Consider the following 15908-nt stretch of genomic DNA (forward strand, 5'->3'; position numbering starts at 1 on the left):
GATCCCAGGGTCCAGGGAAGGAGCCCCGAATCGGCTTCTCTGCTCAGCGGAGACCCTGCTTCTCCCCCTCCCTCTGCTCTGCCTGCAGCTACCCCTGCTTGTGCTCGCTCGCTCTCTGTGTGAAACAAATGAATAAAATCATGGCTCAGTGGGTTAATGCATCTGCCTTCAGCTCGGGTCATGATCCCAGAGTCCTGGGATCCAGCCCCACGTCGGGCTCTCTGCTTGGTGGGGAGCCTGCTTCCCTCTCTCTGTGCCTGCCTCTCTGCCTACTTGTGATCTCTCTGTCAAATAAATAAATAAAAATCTTTAAAAAATTAAAAAAAAGATATTAAGAAGGAAAGAAAGAAAAGAAAAAGAAAGAAACAACGGGGCACCTGGGTGGCTCAGTGGATTGACTCTGGGCCTTTGGCTCTGGTCATGATCTCGGGGTCCTGGAGTCGAGCCCCACGTTGGGCTCTCTGCTCTGGGGGGGGGCCTGCTTCCCCCTTTCCCCTGCCTGCCTCTAAGTCTGCCTCTCTGCCTACTTGTGATCTCTCTCTCAAATAAATAAATAAAATCTTAAAAAAAAAAAAAAAAAAGGAAAGAGAAGAACAAAACCAGGAATGTTACAAAAATATACGCGTGGTGCCGGTTTAGGATCCAAGGGGTCACCTCAAAGTTGTGAAGGAAAAATTCACTGGATTACACTGTTCTGCAGAGCAGACACCAAAGGGCTAAAGATTTAGCTGTTGAGAAAGAAGAAAAAGACCTGAGGGAGGATTGAGGAAATTATTATTATTTTTTTAAAGATTTTATTTATTTATTTGACAGAGAGAAATCACAAGTAGATGGAGAGGCAGGCAGAGAGAGAGAGAGGGAACCAGGCTCCCCGCTGAGCAGAGAGCCCGACGCGGGACTCGATCCCAGGACCCTGAGATCATGACCTGAGCCGAAGGCAGCGGCTTAACCCACTGAGCCACCCAGGCGCCCGAGGAAATTATTTTTAAGGTCATGGTGAAGTCCTTTCTAACTTTCCCTCAACATCCAAAAACTTTAAAAACAAAAAAACAAAAAACGGATGAGGGGGCGCCTGGGTGGCTCGGTGGGGTAAAGCCTATGCCTTCGGCTCAGGTCATGATCTCAGGGTTCTCGGATGGAGCCCAGCATCAGGCTCTCTGCTCATCAGGGAGGCTGCTTCCTCCTCTCTCTGCCTGCCTCTCTGCCTACTTGTGATCTCTGTGTCAAATAAATAAATTCATTCTTTAAAAATTAAAAAACGGTTGAAGAACATGAACTGAATAACGACTTTCTGTAAGTGTATTTATTTAGCAATCTCTACTCACAACGTGGGGCTCAAATCCAGGACGCGGAGATCAAAGCCGCGCACCCCATAACTTTCTGTGGCACCTTAAGCACCTTAATCATCAGTGAGGCCCAAAGACCGCTCTCCCACAGAAGGAAACATCCAAGGCTTAGAGGACAGACGGAGGGCCAGCCTTCTTAATATGTAAATGACAGATCCAAGCGCCACCAGTTCACCTAGTCCGAAAGGGGCCGAAGTGCCTGAACAGAGCGTTCCGAGAGCACAGCAACGTGGGGCTCGCAGGCAGAAGACTCTCGGCCCGACTGGAGGGGCGCACATCCGAAGGGCGCCGAGGTACCCTTTTCACCACCCACAAGGAAAGGTCGTCCCCTCGCGCCGCCCGCCCCCGCCCGCCATCCGAACTCCGTGGCCACGCGGAGTTGCTGGCGAGCCTGGGGAGAAAGGTGGCGCCCGAGAAGGTCCGCCGGAATTCTAGGCACTCTGGCGGCGAGAGTGGCGGGGACCACGCCGCCGCCGCCGCACGCACGGCGAGGGCACCGGGGCACGGGGCCGGCCCCCGCAGGGCGTAGTTGGCAGGTACTGGGATCCGTGCGTGTCGCTCCGAGCAAAGTCGGCGGGCCGCAGTGACGCCGAGGCAGCGGGAATTGTTCCGTTCCACGGGTGTCATCCGGGACATGCCGTTGTGGGGTCGGAACCGGCCGGACCCTGGCCGCAGGACACGGACGTGAGCGGAGCGGTGGCGAGCGGGGAGGGCGCGGGGGTGCTGGCTGAAGCCGTCGCCGTCGCGACGCGCCGGGTAGCGGCTGAGCGTGCGGGAGGCAAGACCTCAGGCACCGAACCGCGGGTGGAGTGCGCGGTCCGTGCTGGGGGCGGGGCGGCGAAAAGGGACCCAAAGTAAGATCTGGCCTTCACGGGCTCCCGGGAGCCCCCAGAGCGGCGGCCGCGTCAGCCGTCCCTCCGCGGCCGCTGCCCCTCGCCCCGCGTCTCGGTGCGGGACTCGCGCTCGGCGGGTAGCGGCTGGCGGCTGGCGGCGGCGGGCGGGAGGGCGGAGCCGGGCCCCGGCGGCCGCGCCTCCCCGGGGAGTTGAAGGCGGGCCATGCAGATTCGGAGAGGCTGCTGGGCGAGGGAGGGCCGCGGCCGCCAGGGATACGGGATTTCTGGTTGGGAGGGAGGAGAAGGAAGCCTCTGCCCAAAAGCGTCTGGGGAGGTGGGTGGGAGCGTGGAGGGCGCAGAGGCAGTCGGGCGAGGAGTGAGGGTCTGGGCTGTCACCCTGAGTTGAATATGGCAGATGGGAGGACGGTGGCCGGGCGGGGACGGCGGGAAAGCATCGCTTCTCGGCCTTTTGGCTAAGATCAAGTGTAGTATCTGTTCTTATCAGTTTAATATCTGATACGTCCTCTATCTGAGGACAATATATTAAATGGATTTTTGGAGCAGGGAGATGGAATAGGAGCTTGCTCCGTCCACTCCACGCATCGACCTGGTATTGCAGTACATCCAGGAACGGTGCACCTTCCCCATGAAAATGGTGAAAATAAAGAGGTGTTTCAAGTGGTAGCTTTCTTGTATCTCATTTGTCTGTTATTTTTTGTAATTCTATGGCTTTGTTTTTTGCTTTTTTCCTGTTTTCTTTTTCTCCTTCGGTACTGTGGTGTAAAAGTGACCTTCTTCCCCCTTTACTTGTTTTGGTTTTGTTTTGTACTTTCTCTCTGGTCTGGATATCTCCAGCCTCATTTTAGGTCTTTCATTGCTTCTGTCTTTTATGCACGGCAGAAGTTCTTTTTCTCCACCTCTCAGACCCTTGGCTTTGGGGTTTCCACATGATTGTTCCTTACAGCCCGCTGCCTTCTCTTGCTCCTGTCATTGCCTGACACACTCGTGTCCTTCCCGGTGATCTCAATAGTCACAGTGTCCTTTGCCTGGCTGCCTGGCCTCTGTCAGAGTTTTCAGACCCTTGACCTGGTCAATGACCAATGAATGGCTACAGCCGCGTCTACATTCCCGTATCACACTGGCCCCTCACCTTCTTCCCTTCCCCAACCTTGCTCCGCCCTTCGGTACCACCTTCCGTGTCCCTTCACCCCCAACCCACCCCCAATTCCCCAATGTCCTCCCATCCCTCCTGAAGGAGATTAAATTCCCTGCAGGTACCCTCTGGCCCCTTACCACATCCTTGGTGCCAGCTGTGCCTCTGAACGTAGCTGGCAGAAAGCGAACCCATCGGGCTCACGTGGCTCGCCCCAGCTCTCCAGAGGCCAGGGGAAATTTCTAGGCACCATCAACGTTCGCTACCGGCCATCAAGAGGCCCTTACAGGAAAGGTAAAGATAAAGCATCGTGGGAAACGGTTGGAATGGAAACGTAGCACCCCTCCATGTTCCGTTGTTTCGTCCTTTCCAGGTTCTCCACGTCCTAATACCTGCATCCTGGGACACGCTCCCAGCGATCTGCCCGGGTGACTGCTCATCGGCTGTCCCACCCGGCCGGCCTGTGGGATACTGCATCCGGACCTCCGACCCGTCCCCAGCAGGTCTGGCTCACCACTCCTCCCGGTTCTCCTTGCGCTTGCTTTGTCAAAATGTTAACAGTGGAAGACATTTTTTGGTGACCCTTGCTGAACGCAGATTCGGCAGTCAGAGAACATTCATCGGGGATAGCGTCATTTGCAGACCTGCGGTGGGAGCTGTCCCTCCGCGAATGGGTCTCACCGACGCGGGTTCCTCTGGCCCTGTTCTCGACTGCATTCCACAAAGGCAACGTGGAGCCCGCGGGGATGGGGTCTCCTATTCTGGGGGGTCTGCCTTCAGGAAGGAGGACTGGGTACTTCTTTCTTAGGGCAAGGAGAAAACGGGAGGACGGTGGGTGCCGCGGCAAGACCTGTTCCGAGACCGCTGCGTCGCTCTCCCCTCTGGGAAGTTCTTCCTTCCTCCATTTGCAGGTCCTTGTAGACGTTGTTTTGATCGTAGCCGCGGAGGGAGGAATAAGGGCAGGCAGGCAGAAATAACACCTGGGCTGACGACCCAGCAGACGGTGTCCAGACGCAGGGAAAGTAAGGTCGCTGAGACCCCGCGGCGTGTCTTCCGTTTTGAGAGAAGAAAAAGCGGCCGCGGAAGCTGGCCCCGCCGCTCACAGCTAGGCCGGGGTGGTCTCTGGTTGGCCGTGGACAGTTCCCGCGAAGGTGGCCGCCTTAGAAAGAGAACAGCCAGTGATTTTACTGGCCAGGTGAGTCTGTTCGGGGACGGCGGAGGCCTCGCAGTCAGGGACCCGCAAGCTACGGGGAGCCACCAGCAAGTCTGAAGAGGCAAAGGGGGAGGTCACGTTTTTTGGTTTGTTTGGTTTTTGTCCTTCCTTCCTTCCTTCCGTCCGTCGTCACTGGAAAGTCAGCGTCGATTTCGATTCACGGAGGATATTGGGGAGGCTTGCTTTGAACACAAGTTCCCGGGACAGCGAGACTTTGAGGTTGTGGCGGTTTCCCGTTCAAAGGTGGGCGGTGGTTAGTGCTTGCTGCTGGGGCAAGAGGGGCTCTAGCCTCCTTTTCCTTACCGGCAAGTGATGACCTCCCTGCTCCAGAAGGTTCTCCCTTGTCAGAATAATGTTTATCTTCCTTCTTCCTGCTGGTTAGGAAACATAGCGGGGGGGCCCCGGTCCCCCGCCAAGGGGACTCCTGTCTCTCACTGTTCCTCCTCCTCGTAGATGTGGGGACTAGACTTCTCCCTCGCTCATTTCCCGGGTTAACGGCTGTAACCGGAGCCAACGGCAGTCGGTCTCCCTCGGGACGGGGGCCGGAAGGAATGTTCCGGAGCAGCCGCCGAAACTTGCTTCGGGGAGACTCCCCGTCTTCGCTGGCCCGGCGGGGACTGCCTAGTCGCTCTCGTTGGCGGGCGACACAGCATCTGCTCCTCTGTTGGGGCCCATGAGCTCTGGAACCGGGAACCTTTTCTTCTGCCCTCTGGTGGCCCTCTGCCTCTCCCGTCTCCTCGCTCCTGCTGGAGACTCCTTGGGTGCGGTGGGTCTGACTGGCTTCTGCATCGCCCTCGTCCTCGTTGCCTCAGGAACCAGGGCTGGCTCCTTCTCCCCTCCCTGTCAGGGAGCGAAGGAGAGCGCCCACCCCCACCTCCACCTCGACCCCGACCCCCGACCTGCCTGCTCTAGATGCTCCTGCTCCTCCCGCCAGCCGGCCAGACAGCTGGCCAGCGTCTGGGGTAGAAGCTGCCCCTGGGGAGGATCCTGATGGAATCATGACCTGAGCTGAAGGCAGAGGCTTTAACCCACCGTGCCACCCAGGAGCCCCTGGAATTCAACACAGTTGAATTCTAACTAAATTCTTTTTTTTTTTTTTTAATTTTTTAGAAAAGATCTTATTTATTTATTTGACAGAGAGAGATCACAAGCAGGCAGAGAGGCAGGCAGAGAGAGAGAGAGAAGGAAGCAGGCTCCCGGCTGAGCAGAGAGCCTGATGCGGGGCTCGATCCCAGGACCCTGAGATCATGACCTGAGCTGAAGGCATCGGCTTAACCCACTGAGCCACCCAGGCGCCCCAGAATTCTAACTAAATTCTAACACAAACTAAACACCGTTGAGTTTGTGGGTTCCATGAAGATCGACGTGTCTTTTAAGTGACCAGCTGGAAACGTGAAACTCTTACTGTTTCGAGGTCCGCTGAAGGTCAGACCAGCTCCTGTGGTCTCCGTTGCAGTTTGTGAGCAAAGAGATGACGTGACGTGATGGTCCATCTCACGTCCGTCCGTCCCCGGGCGTTCGCAGGCGGCTGTCGAGAGAGCTTTTTCCGCGGTCTTTGGGAACTCGACACCTGGAAGTTCTGCTTGGATGATGACTGGGATTAAATTCACGGGACATCCAGGTCTTTTCCGAGTGGGACAGCGGGCGAAGTCGTCGACGACTGGATGGAGGCGTGAGCAAAAGGATGCTTGTAGTTCTGTGGTTCTTGTTTGACACATGTCTGGTTTTCTGATGAGGACTCTTCCAGGGTAAGGAAACTGTCTCTCAAGAGGTCTGTTGCTGCTGCCCCTCGGAACAATTTGTTACTTAAACAGTAACCCCTGGAGGATTTTACTGGTTGCCAAGCACATTTAGATATGGCCTTAAGAAAAACGTATACTGGCAACGGGTCTTTGGGGAGAAGGACGATATACGACCGTGAAGCTGGGCAGCTGGGGATGCCCGGCTCGCTCAGGGCGGAAGGCGGAGGGCCTTCCGCCCCTTCACAGAAGCCGGGCAGCCGGGAACGCCCGGCCCGCCCAGGGCCGAACGCCGCCGGCTTCAGGGAAGCCGATCACCCGGGAACGCCCGGTCAGCTCAGGGTGGAACGAAAACCGCCTGCCTCCCTTTTCCCGATATCGCTCCTTTCCCTTCCCAGAAGCGCCCGTTGTTAGTTAGATGAGTCCTGGGAATGTGCTTGTTTAACTATAAACGTCATCCTCCTCCTTGCTTGCCGGCAGGACGTGACTACCGTTTGACCTTCATCGGTCCTTCTGTTGGCTGTTGTTTCTATCTAATAAAAGTGAGACCGTGGAGTTGCTCGTGGCAGCAGGCCTTTTGGGCTGTTGTCCGCCGCTCCCAATCTCTTGCAGCTGACTTGTTTGTGCCTCATTCTTATCCCGTCGCCGACGGGAAGCGGCGGTGTCTGGACTTACGGAGACGCGCGATAAAGGATTCGCGTGTGAACAGACGGAAGCGTTTCCCTTTTCTCTCCATCTGAGCCCTCTAAGTTTCAAAAAGGCCTCGGTAAGTGTTCTTCCTTCGGTGGCAATCGTAGCCATTCGCGTGAGTTCCTCGGGACCTGTTCTTGTAACAGGAGACCGTGGGAGACATCGGTTGTTTCACCAAGGCTTTGACTGGGAGGTTGTGTCCGAGAGACCCGTACCGCCTCAGCTCGGGGCAGACGGCACTACGGGACTAAGGCTGCCTTGACGGAACCCGGAGCCGTAGAACCCCTCGGAAACCTTGGCCTCGAACCTCGCTTACGGAGTTGCCAGCCGCCTCGCGTGGTGAGGGAAGAACGTCACGTCCCGGCAGGTGCGGGAACCTCGGGATGCCCCGGGGACCCCGTGAAGAGGAATCTGGCCAAATCGACAGGCACGGCGGGCACGTCGGGCACCTCGGAGGGCAAGTCCTCGGCCTGGCTCCTGGCCTGGAGAGCCTACTAAAAGTTCAACCTAGGGACTCCTCATCAACGTTTCAGCCAAGCCGATTCGAAGAGATCTGGATGATGGATCGTTATTCTTGCTGAGCGTGTGTGAACGATTAGGCCAAGTTTGTTAAAACCGGACTTGTTTTCAAGTGCTTGAAATACGTCCAGTGGCCCTCCCTGATGAAAAGGGCGGGTTGTTTCAGAGAGAAAAATTACGCTTCAGGAGCACACCTTTGTGGATGGTAAATTCTCGATCCGGTTGTGTTTGAATATTTGTTGCTCCCCTAAGCCAGACCCCTTGAGGTGAACGTCGGAGACAGGAAGGCGATAGCTCGTGCGGACAGACCGAAAGCTCGTGCTTTCCGTGCTGTCGGGGATAGTCACGGGATCCCGTGGGCCCGTGATGACGTAACCAGCTGGAGAATGGGATCGAGTCCCCAACAACGGCATAACTCAGCGAGCAGCTCGACCCATTCTGTGTGGCTGGGATGACAGAATCGTTCCCTAAAAGGCGGCGCGTACCCGACTCTGTAGGGGTGACGGTGGGCTTGTGGAGATCATGGCCGGTTTGGATGGTGCCCTTGGGGATGCCCTCGTCCCTTGGCAAGTCTCCTCCCGCTTGCCCGTGGTTCCTTATAATTAGGGCACCGTTAGGGCCGGACCTCAGACATAAAGGGCTCCTCGACAGTTTCACCCCTCCTAGCCCTGTTGTTCCTAGAAGCCCCGCCTGCCGAGGTCCAGTTGCTTGCAAGCCAAGGCGTCAGCCAGGCGCGCAACAGCCCTCCCGGTAGAACGGAGCCTCGAAGCTCCCCACGGGACAGTCCCTGACTGTGATGACTTCACATTAGGTCCCGAGTGTCTCAGAGACCAAAGGCCACCAATGGACGCTGGGAGGCATACTTACGACGTACCGGCTTACGCGTATAGCTGTGCCTGAGCTGATTCTTGAGACCCATCAGACTTTCGGCCCAGCTTCCCTTAGGCCCGGACCCGATCACCGAGCTTCTGGAGAGCACAGCTGTTCAGAGGTCTTCCGGCCGACCAGGTTTAAAAGATGCCCCTGTCGAAGGCAGCGATGACGGTTGGTTTACCCGTTTCCTGTCTACACGGGAAGCAGTTCCATGAGAAGCTGGGTGCGTGTGCCACAGTGCTCACTGGTGCTTGGCAATTGCCCAGCCTTGCAAGTTCGTACGTATACTGACTCCGAATATGCTTCCCTGGTCCTACGTGCCCTGGGAGCAGTTTGGAAGGAAAGGGGATTGTTATCAAGCCCTAAGTCCCCAATCAAAAAGCCGTGGCCCAAGATGATCACGCTCCTTGACCGACTGGGCCGCCCAGGTGCCTCCTTGAAATTATAACTCTTCTCAAGGCTGTACACCTGCCTAAGGAAGGAGCTGAAATTCGCCCCAAAGGGCATCAAGGGATAGGACCTTAGAATCTGAGGGAGACAGCCCACGGGACCGTGGGGCGAAGCGGGCAGCACAGAACAGACAGAGGCGGAGTCTTTTATCCATCTTCACTCCAGCGGAGTCCCTGCGTGCAGCCCGTTCAGACCAAGGAATGCGCAGGCCTGGCTTGTTAATAATGAAGGAGGACGCCTTTCTTCCCCAGAATAACCGATGGGAGGTAATACAGGATTCAGACCAGGCTACTGATTTGGGTAGAAGAGGCCACGGAGGTGACAAAAACTCTTTAAGAAAAACTGTCTGTAGATCTGGACTCCCTCGGTGTCTGCAGAGGGACCACGGACTTCCTTTTAGGATGCAGATTCAAAAGCTGGTCCTCCAGAATGGAGCAGGCCTTGATACTTGGGCTGCAGTTTAAAGGAGCCCGGCATCAGACGACTGCCTCCTCACAGGACCCGATGGCTAGACTAGAGTCTAGCTCGTGTCCGAGGCTTCCCCCAGGCTGGACAGGCCACGGTGCCGTGGGTTTTGGCCAGCATGCAAACCATCATCAACCCAGGCAACCTTCCCAGCTAGAAACAGTGCTGGACACGTTCTGCGTCTCATCGGTATGACCGCCGAACACCCGTTCTCGTTCCCTCTTTGGCACCGGACGATGTCGTTGGGCACACGGAAGCTCTTAAGAAGTACACGGTGAAGGCCCTAACTGATTACCCCACCCGGCATTTCTCTGTTAAAAAACCAACACAGCAGAAATGCTTAAAACAGGTTTACAAGCTCTGCGCAGTGGCAGTATCGTAGCCAATGAGGTTTGTCCGAGGCGCGATTATTGCTAATAGAAAACAGGTGTACCAAGTAGCATGACGTTAGGTGTTTGAGCTGACGTGTGCTGCGCAGAACGACAAAACGCCGTGTAGACGTTCCGGGCTATCGCAGGATGTGTGTGGGTGCCTGACGTGAGTACTCCCGTAGGCGCTTTCAACAATCCCTCTCTTTCCTCTAGTGATTGGTTAAATTCCTGGACTGGCAAAGGATTTTTGTCAACTACGAGAGGACTCTTGTTCGAGCTGCTTTTTCTTCCGGTTACACTAATCTCGTTTGGCTGTTTTCTCCCATCTCTCTCCAGCTGGCGTCGAGGCCCCTTCACTGCCGGAACTTCGAGCCGGCGGAGGAGCCTTCCCCCTTCGGGAGATCCCCACACGCAGTCTCCCTTGGATTCAGCTGCCTCTGCCTTTTGTAACTCCCGTTCCCTGTATGAGCCCGGACTGAGCAACGCTGAGCCAGAGGTAGGGACGTCTCTATGCCCCCGTCCAGCAGGAAGAAGTCCCGGAAGATGAGACCTTCCGCCCTCAGAACCGTAAAGATTTATGCGTCTAAACTGTTCACGGGGGGAGTGATGTGGGAAACAAAGGCAGAAGAAGAATTATTAAAGTCCCCTACTACCTATATAGCCCGTTGGCAAGTCCCTGAAACAGGCAGAGTGACATTCCCCTAGGGACTCACTGGCCTCGATGTTAATCGATGTTAATCTGCCCTTTTGGTAAGGGCAGAAGGCAACCCCCGCCTGAAGCCCTCCCCACACCCACCAGGATCCTGTAAGTCTACTTTAGCCCATAAAGAGCCCTTTATTTCTAAACCCCGCAAGGTTCGCGTTGGCAGTCATCCCCCAAGCATATGGCCCACCGATGTACATCGGAAGGGTCTCACACCGAGGGTTTTGCTAGACGGTAATAGGTAATGACAACAACAGCTCGGCCCCCTCGAGGCCCTGGAAACCTGGCTTCCAAAATTCCTTGGAGACTTAACGCTCTCCCTGACCCCCTCCCAACTTGGAAATATGTTAACGGGGACCGCTCCCCGGGACCCGCTGGGGCTCTTTCTGCCCAGGGGCCCTGTCCCCGTGCTTTAATAAAACCACCCTTTGGCACGGAATACGTCTCAAGACCTCTTTCTGGCCGCAGGCTTGGAACCCTAACGTTCTCTCCCCCATCAAGCCTATACCCAGGACTCGGCAGTCAGATGAGGTCAGGGGGTGGGTGCTCAGGGCAGAAACCTTTCAACGTAGCTGTACGTTGGAGAGGATGTTGAAAAAGAAGAGAGGAGAGATGCTGCCAAGAAAAACCTCACAGAGATGTTCGCGTCTTTCCCGCTAGGGGATTTCTCCTAGGAAACGGGGCTGAAGGAGCTCGGGGACTACGGGTACCGGCGTGCATTTCCGTTCGGAGGCGGGAGGGCAGGAAACCAGGAAACGGCGCGCGTATGGGCGGGACATGCAAATTAGAAATGACTGTTTCTCCCCGGGACCGATGGGAGCAAAACAGTAAAGAGGGTGAAAGCCCGAAACAGGTTAATGATCTGACAAAGCATGTATGCCTAACGAGCTGTGAGGATGGCGTACTGTCAAGTTCAAGGGAAGAAGGTGCGAGTTCGTTTGAGGGTGACTTTTCTCACCGTGATCAGAAAGATGTGCGAGAGGCAGGGTGCCGGCGCGCTCAGGGGTGCCTGTTATCGCTTCTCGGCCTTTTGGCTAAGATCAAGTGTAGTATCTGTTCTTATCAGTTTAATATCTGATACGTCCTCTATCCGAGGACAATATATTAAATGGATTTTTGGAGCAGGGAGATGGAATAGGAGCTTGCTCCGTCCACTCCACGCATCGACCTGGTATTGCAGTACTTCCAGGAACGGTGCACCCCCTCGGGGGAATATCTTGGTGCTCAAAATCAGAGTTTCGTGGTGGTTTCGTTCTCTCTTCTTTGAGAGGGATCTCCGTCCTGTGCTGCTTTTGGCGCGCTTGCGTGGGCGGGGCTGCGTCTCGCGGCAGCGGTTTGCAACAAAGCTGCTGCTCCCTTCAGACCCGCTTCCTGGACTTTAAGAACGTGAGCCGACTGGAAGGCGGCAAAGGCTCAACTCCCTGACGAACCCAGGCGCCCAAGTCTTCTTGAGGTTTCGAGGTGTACTTTGTGCTATGTGGGCTTCTCCGAAAAAGTGGACGCTAGGGTTTTTGCCAAAAATGCACAGAAACAGCCAACCACATTTGCTCTCAGCAAGGGAGGTGTGATTCAGGAAGCGCCAGTGACACGCTTTTACCCTGGGAAAAAAAATCACTGGACCTCCGTGTTCCTCCTTTTCCAGCCCAAATACGGTTGGCTGGGGAGGGGGAGGTAAGGAAAAAGGGAGGTTTGAAAAAGAACTTTCATATGCTAAAGAGGACCTATACTAGATAGCTAAGGCCTTGCCATTTTCAAGGTAAGGTTGTTTTTCCCCTCAAGCAAGGCGTTAACATTAAGAGCGTTGGGAGCTTCCTGGAAGGAGGTCGCGCCCGTCACACCCAGGCGGTGGGGGTGGGGGTGGGGGGGATAGTGCCCGGTGCTCGGTGATAGTGCCCGGTGCCCGGTGTCCTCTGCTTTCGGCTCAGGTTATGATCTCAGGGTCCTGGGTTCAAGCAGCACATCGGCGGGGAGCCTGCTTCCCCCACCCCCCCACCGCCTCTTGGTCTACTGATCTTTCTGTCAAATAATTGAGGGGGGAAAAAAAAAAGGTGGGTAAGTGTCCCAACAGGATTGCCAAGGTGGTTCGTCTTTTATAGAAAGGGAACCATAATCCTTTTAACATCTCTAATGATATTAGTGATAACACTTTCAATGGCTTACCTCCTTTATGATCTGGTAGTTCTTTGTTGGTCGGAGGTGATTAACATAAAAAGACACTCATCCCACACACCTAGGGCAGGGAGGTTCAGTTGGTTCCCTTATCTCTCGTTTCCCCAGGCCTCCACATTTTTAGAGATTTCTGTGACCCGATCACATGGCCCCTATCTGTGTCTCCCTACCTAGTCCTACCTGTCCTTAATTAATTCCATCATGTCCTTTAATGTCTTTCACCCAGTTTCCCCATCCTCCCAAACCCTTCCCTTTAACCCATTTCATTCTTTCAAGGATCCCAAAGAGAAAAAGTGTTACTTATGGTATTTTCCATTTGAAGAAACTGGGGCTGCCATGCGCCCCAATTTCAGCTTCCTTCCTCTTCTTTCTCCCTTACTCTTGGCTGGTGGTTTTACAACTTGGTGAGTCCTTTAATCCCATCCACACAGTAATAAAGTACGTCAAACTATCCTTGTTCAACACACGAGGAAAACAGCTTCAAAAAAAGAGTCAAGGGGACGCCTGGGTGGCGCAGTTGGTTGGACGACTGCCTTCGGCTCAGGGCGTGATCCTGGAGTCCCGGGATCGAGTCCCACATCGGGCTCCCAGCTCCATGGGGAGTCTGCTTCGCTCTCTGACCTTCTCCTCGCTCATGCTCTCTCTCATTGTCTCTCTCAAATAAATAAATAAAATCTTTAAAAAAAAAAAAAAGAGTCAAACCTCAGTAGACTTCAAGTCAGGTTTAGCAAAGACAGGAACAGAAAGGCAGGCCCAGGACCCTGCCAGTTGGTTTTTCCACCAATCACTAGAAAAAGATAAAAACAAAAAAAAACAAAAAAAAAAAACAAAAAAACCTGCCTCCATGTTTAATTATTCTGGTTGTTAAGAAACAGGAGACTCTATTTCGACTAGCTAAACCAAGAATGAACGTTGCGCCTACAATATGCCAAAAGAAGAGAGCTACAGAACCTACAGAAGTTGGGGGGCATGAGCTACAGAAACCATAGCGCAAAAGCTGAAGAATACTGCACCCAAAAGCAAGCTCTGTCATTGGAAACCACGCATTTTAACCCCGAAGGGGTGCACCGTTCCTGGAAGTACTGCAATACCAGGTCGATGCGTGGAGTGGACGGAGCAAGCTCCTATTCCATCTCCCTGCTCCAAAAATCCATTTAATATATTGTCCTCGGATAGAGGACGTATCAGATATTAAACTGATAAGAACAGATACTACACTTGATCTTAGCCAAAAGGCCGAGAAGCGATACCGCACACTCGTCCCTCGCTGTCACCGCCAAGTCGCCATCCATATTGCACTCACGGCGAGCCGCACCGCGCCCAGCCCACGCCCCGCTTCCCTCCCCTCGCCGACAGCGCTATGGCGGTCATCGCTCAGGACGCCGGGGCCGCACACATGTCCATTCTCTACACCTGAACACAGCAATGGTGCTTCTGTCGTCGCTTTGTCGCTCGCGCCGATCGCCATTTCTAATTTGAATGCCCCGCCCCTGCCGCGCACGGAGGCGTGGCCGCGCCGGAGAGGAACCCCGGTGCAAGCAGAGCTCCTCTTCGCTGGAAAGCGCTTGCTGGCGTGAGGGGAAGACCCAGAGAAGTGGGGATGTGTCCGGGGAGGACCGGGGCTGGGGCAGAGTGGTCCGAGTTTCCGGGAAACTCGTCGGGGCATCACCTTAGGACCCTGCTGCGGGCTGGCTGGGTCCCCGCGGCTGGGAACCAGCGGAGAAGCCGCCTGGGAAGGGCTCCAGAGACAAGGCGGGGGCCCCGGGACTGGGCCCTGCTAGGGTGACCCACCCTGCCCCATCCGCAGGGTCCTTGGGCACACTCCCTAACCTCCTGAGCCTCAGTTTCCCAGTGGATAAGTGGTCGCCTTTCAGACCTCCTTGATGGGATTTAGGGAACGCAGACGTAGCTAATGAGGTGACCTTGGTGTCAGTTGTCGAGAATATGGGTTCTGGGTTAGGGTTAGATGGAGCAAGGGACACGATAAAAGACAAACGTTCCTTGACTGGGCTCACACCTGGGCTCACTGCTTTCTTCATCTCAAACTTGCCAAGTATGCCTACGCATGGGGCAGTTGAGGCAGACAGGTGAAGCAACGTGCCCGAGACCATGGGCTTCGTGGAAGAGGCTGGCTGGGCCTGGGAAGCTGAGAGTGCAGGGCCTAGAAAGGGCACCAAGAGGATGTGATGCTTGTGTGTCCAGCACACGAGGAGATGAAGTGTTGCCCAGAGTGACGCAGGAGTCCTTCCCGCAGACGGGCTGAGAGCGTTGGCTCCAAGTACCCGGTGGGACCCACTGTGTACCTTGGCCTCCTCGATTCACCCTTGTAGGCGGGGGGAGGGGACCTTAGCAAAAGAGAGTAAAGGGATAGTGGTTTATTAAGTGAAGATACAGAAGAAGCCCTCAAAAGTGAGAAGGGTCAGGGTGCCTGGGTGGCCCAGTGGGTTAAGCCTCTGCTTTCCGCTCAGTTTATGATCAAGCTACACATCAGCGGGGAGCCTGCTCCCCCCCCCCCTTGGTCTACTGGTGGTCTCTTTCTGTCAAATAAGTAAATAAATAAAGTGATACTTCTTAGAGTTTCTGGGTGGCTCAGTTGGTTAGTCTCAGGTCATGATCTCAGGGTTCACCTTGGCTCTGCCCTCAGTGGGATTTCTGCCTGAGATCCTCTCTCTCTGACCCGGCCCCACACCCCAGTTGTGTGCCTGCATCTCTCTCTCAAATAAATAAAAATAAATAAAAATGAAATGAAATGAAGGTTCTCCTTAGCATCTGTTACTCCTTAGTCAAAGGCTAAACTTAGGGTCATAGTTAAAGAATTTCCTAAGCCTAGGGACGCCTGGGTGGCTCAGTTGGTTGGACGACTGCCTTCGGCTCGGGTCATGATCCTGGAGTCCTGGGATCGAGTCCCGCATCGGACTCCCAGCTCCACGGGGAGTCTGCTTCTCTCTCTGACCTTCTCCTCGCTCATGTTCTCTCTCACTCTCTCTCAAATAAATAAATAAAATCTTTAAAAAAAACAAAAACAAAACAAAAAAAGAATTTCCTAGGGCGCCTGGGTGGCTCAGTGGGTTAAGCCGCTGCCTTCGGCTCAGGTCATGATCTCAGGGTCCTGGGATCAAGCCCCACATTCGGCTCTCTGCTCAGCAGGGAGCCTGCTTCCTCCTCTCTCTCTCTGCCTGCCTCTCTGCCTACTTGTGATTCTCTGTAAAATAAATAAAAAATCTTTAAAAAATAATAAGAGATTTCCTAAGCCTAGAAGACCCCACCCTCCCCTCTCCCGCCTACAAGTTTTTTGTAGAATTTTGTCATTATTGTGGCCTATGGGCTCGGCTGCCAGGTACTTATCACTTATGTACTTGTTCGAATACCAATCCTTGCTATTTA

At 54.6% G+C, this 15908-nt stretch overlaps 3 non-coding genes and 1 pseudogene across 3 annotated transcripts; 3 read left to right on the plus strand and 1 right to left on the minus strand.

The window, feature by feature from the left end:
* The first annotated feature begins 2632 nt into the window (after window positions 1-2632).
* LOC122898000 lies at window positions 2633-2823 on the plus strand. The gene has a single exon (XR_006382762.1). It is a non-coding gene; the product is annotated as a U2 spliceosomal RNA (small nuclear RNA).
* A 6814-nt stretch (window positions 2824-9637) lies between these two features.
* Window positions 9638-9722, plus strand: LOC122898001 (annotated as a pseudogene).
* Window positions 9723-11369: 1647 nt separating this feature from the next.
* On the plus strand, window positions 11370-11560 carry LOC122897999. Its single transcript, XR_006382761.1, has one exon. It is a non-coding gene; the product is annotated as a U2 spliceosomal RNA (small nuclear RNA).
* A 2021-nt stretch (window positions 11561-13581) lies between these two features.
* On the minus strand, window positions 13582-13772 carry LOC122897998. Its single transcript, XR_006382760.1, has one exon. It is a non-coding gene; the product is annotated as a U2 spliceosomal RNA (small nuclear RNA).
* Between the last annotated feature and the right edge of the window lie 2136 nt (window positions 13773-15908).

Source organism: Neovison vison, unplaced genomic scaffold (genome assembly GCF_020171115.1).
Source record: "Neovison vison isolate M4711 unplaced genomic scaffold, ASM_NN_V1 Scaffold_071, whole genome shotgun sequence".
NCBI lineage: Eukaryota > Metazoa > Chordata > Mammalia > Carnivora > Mustelidae > Neogale > Neogale vison.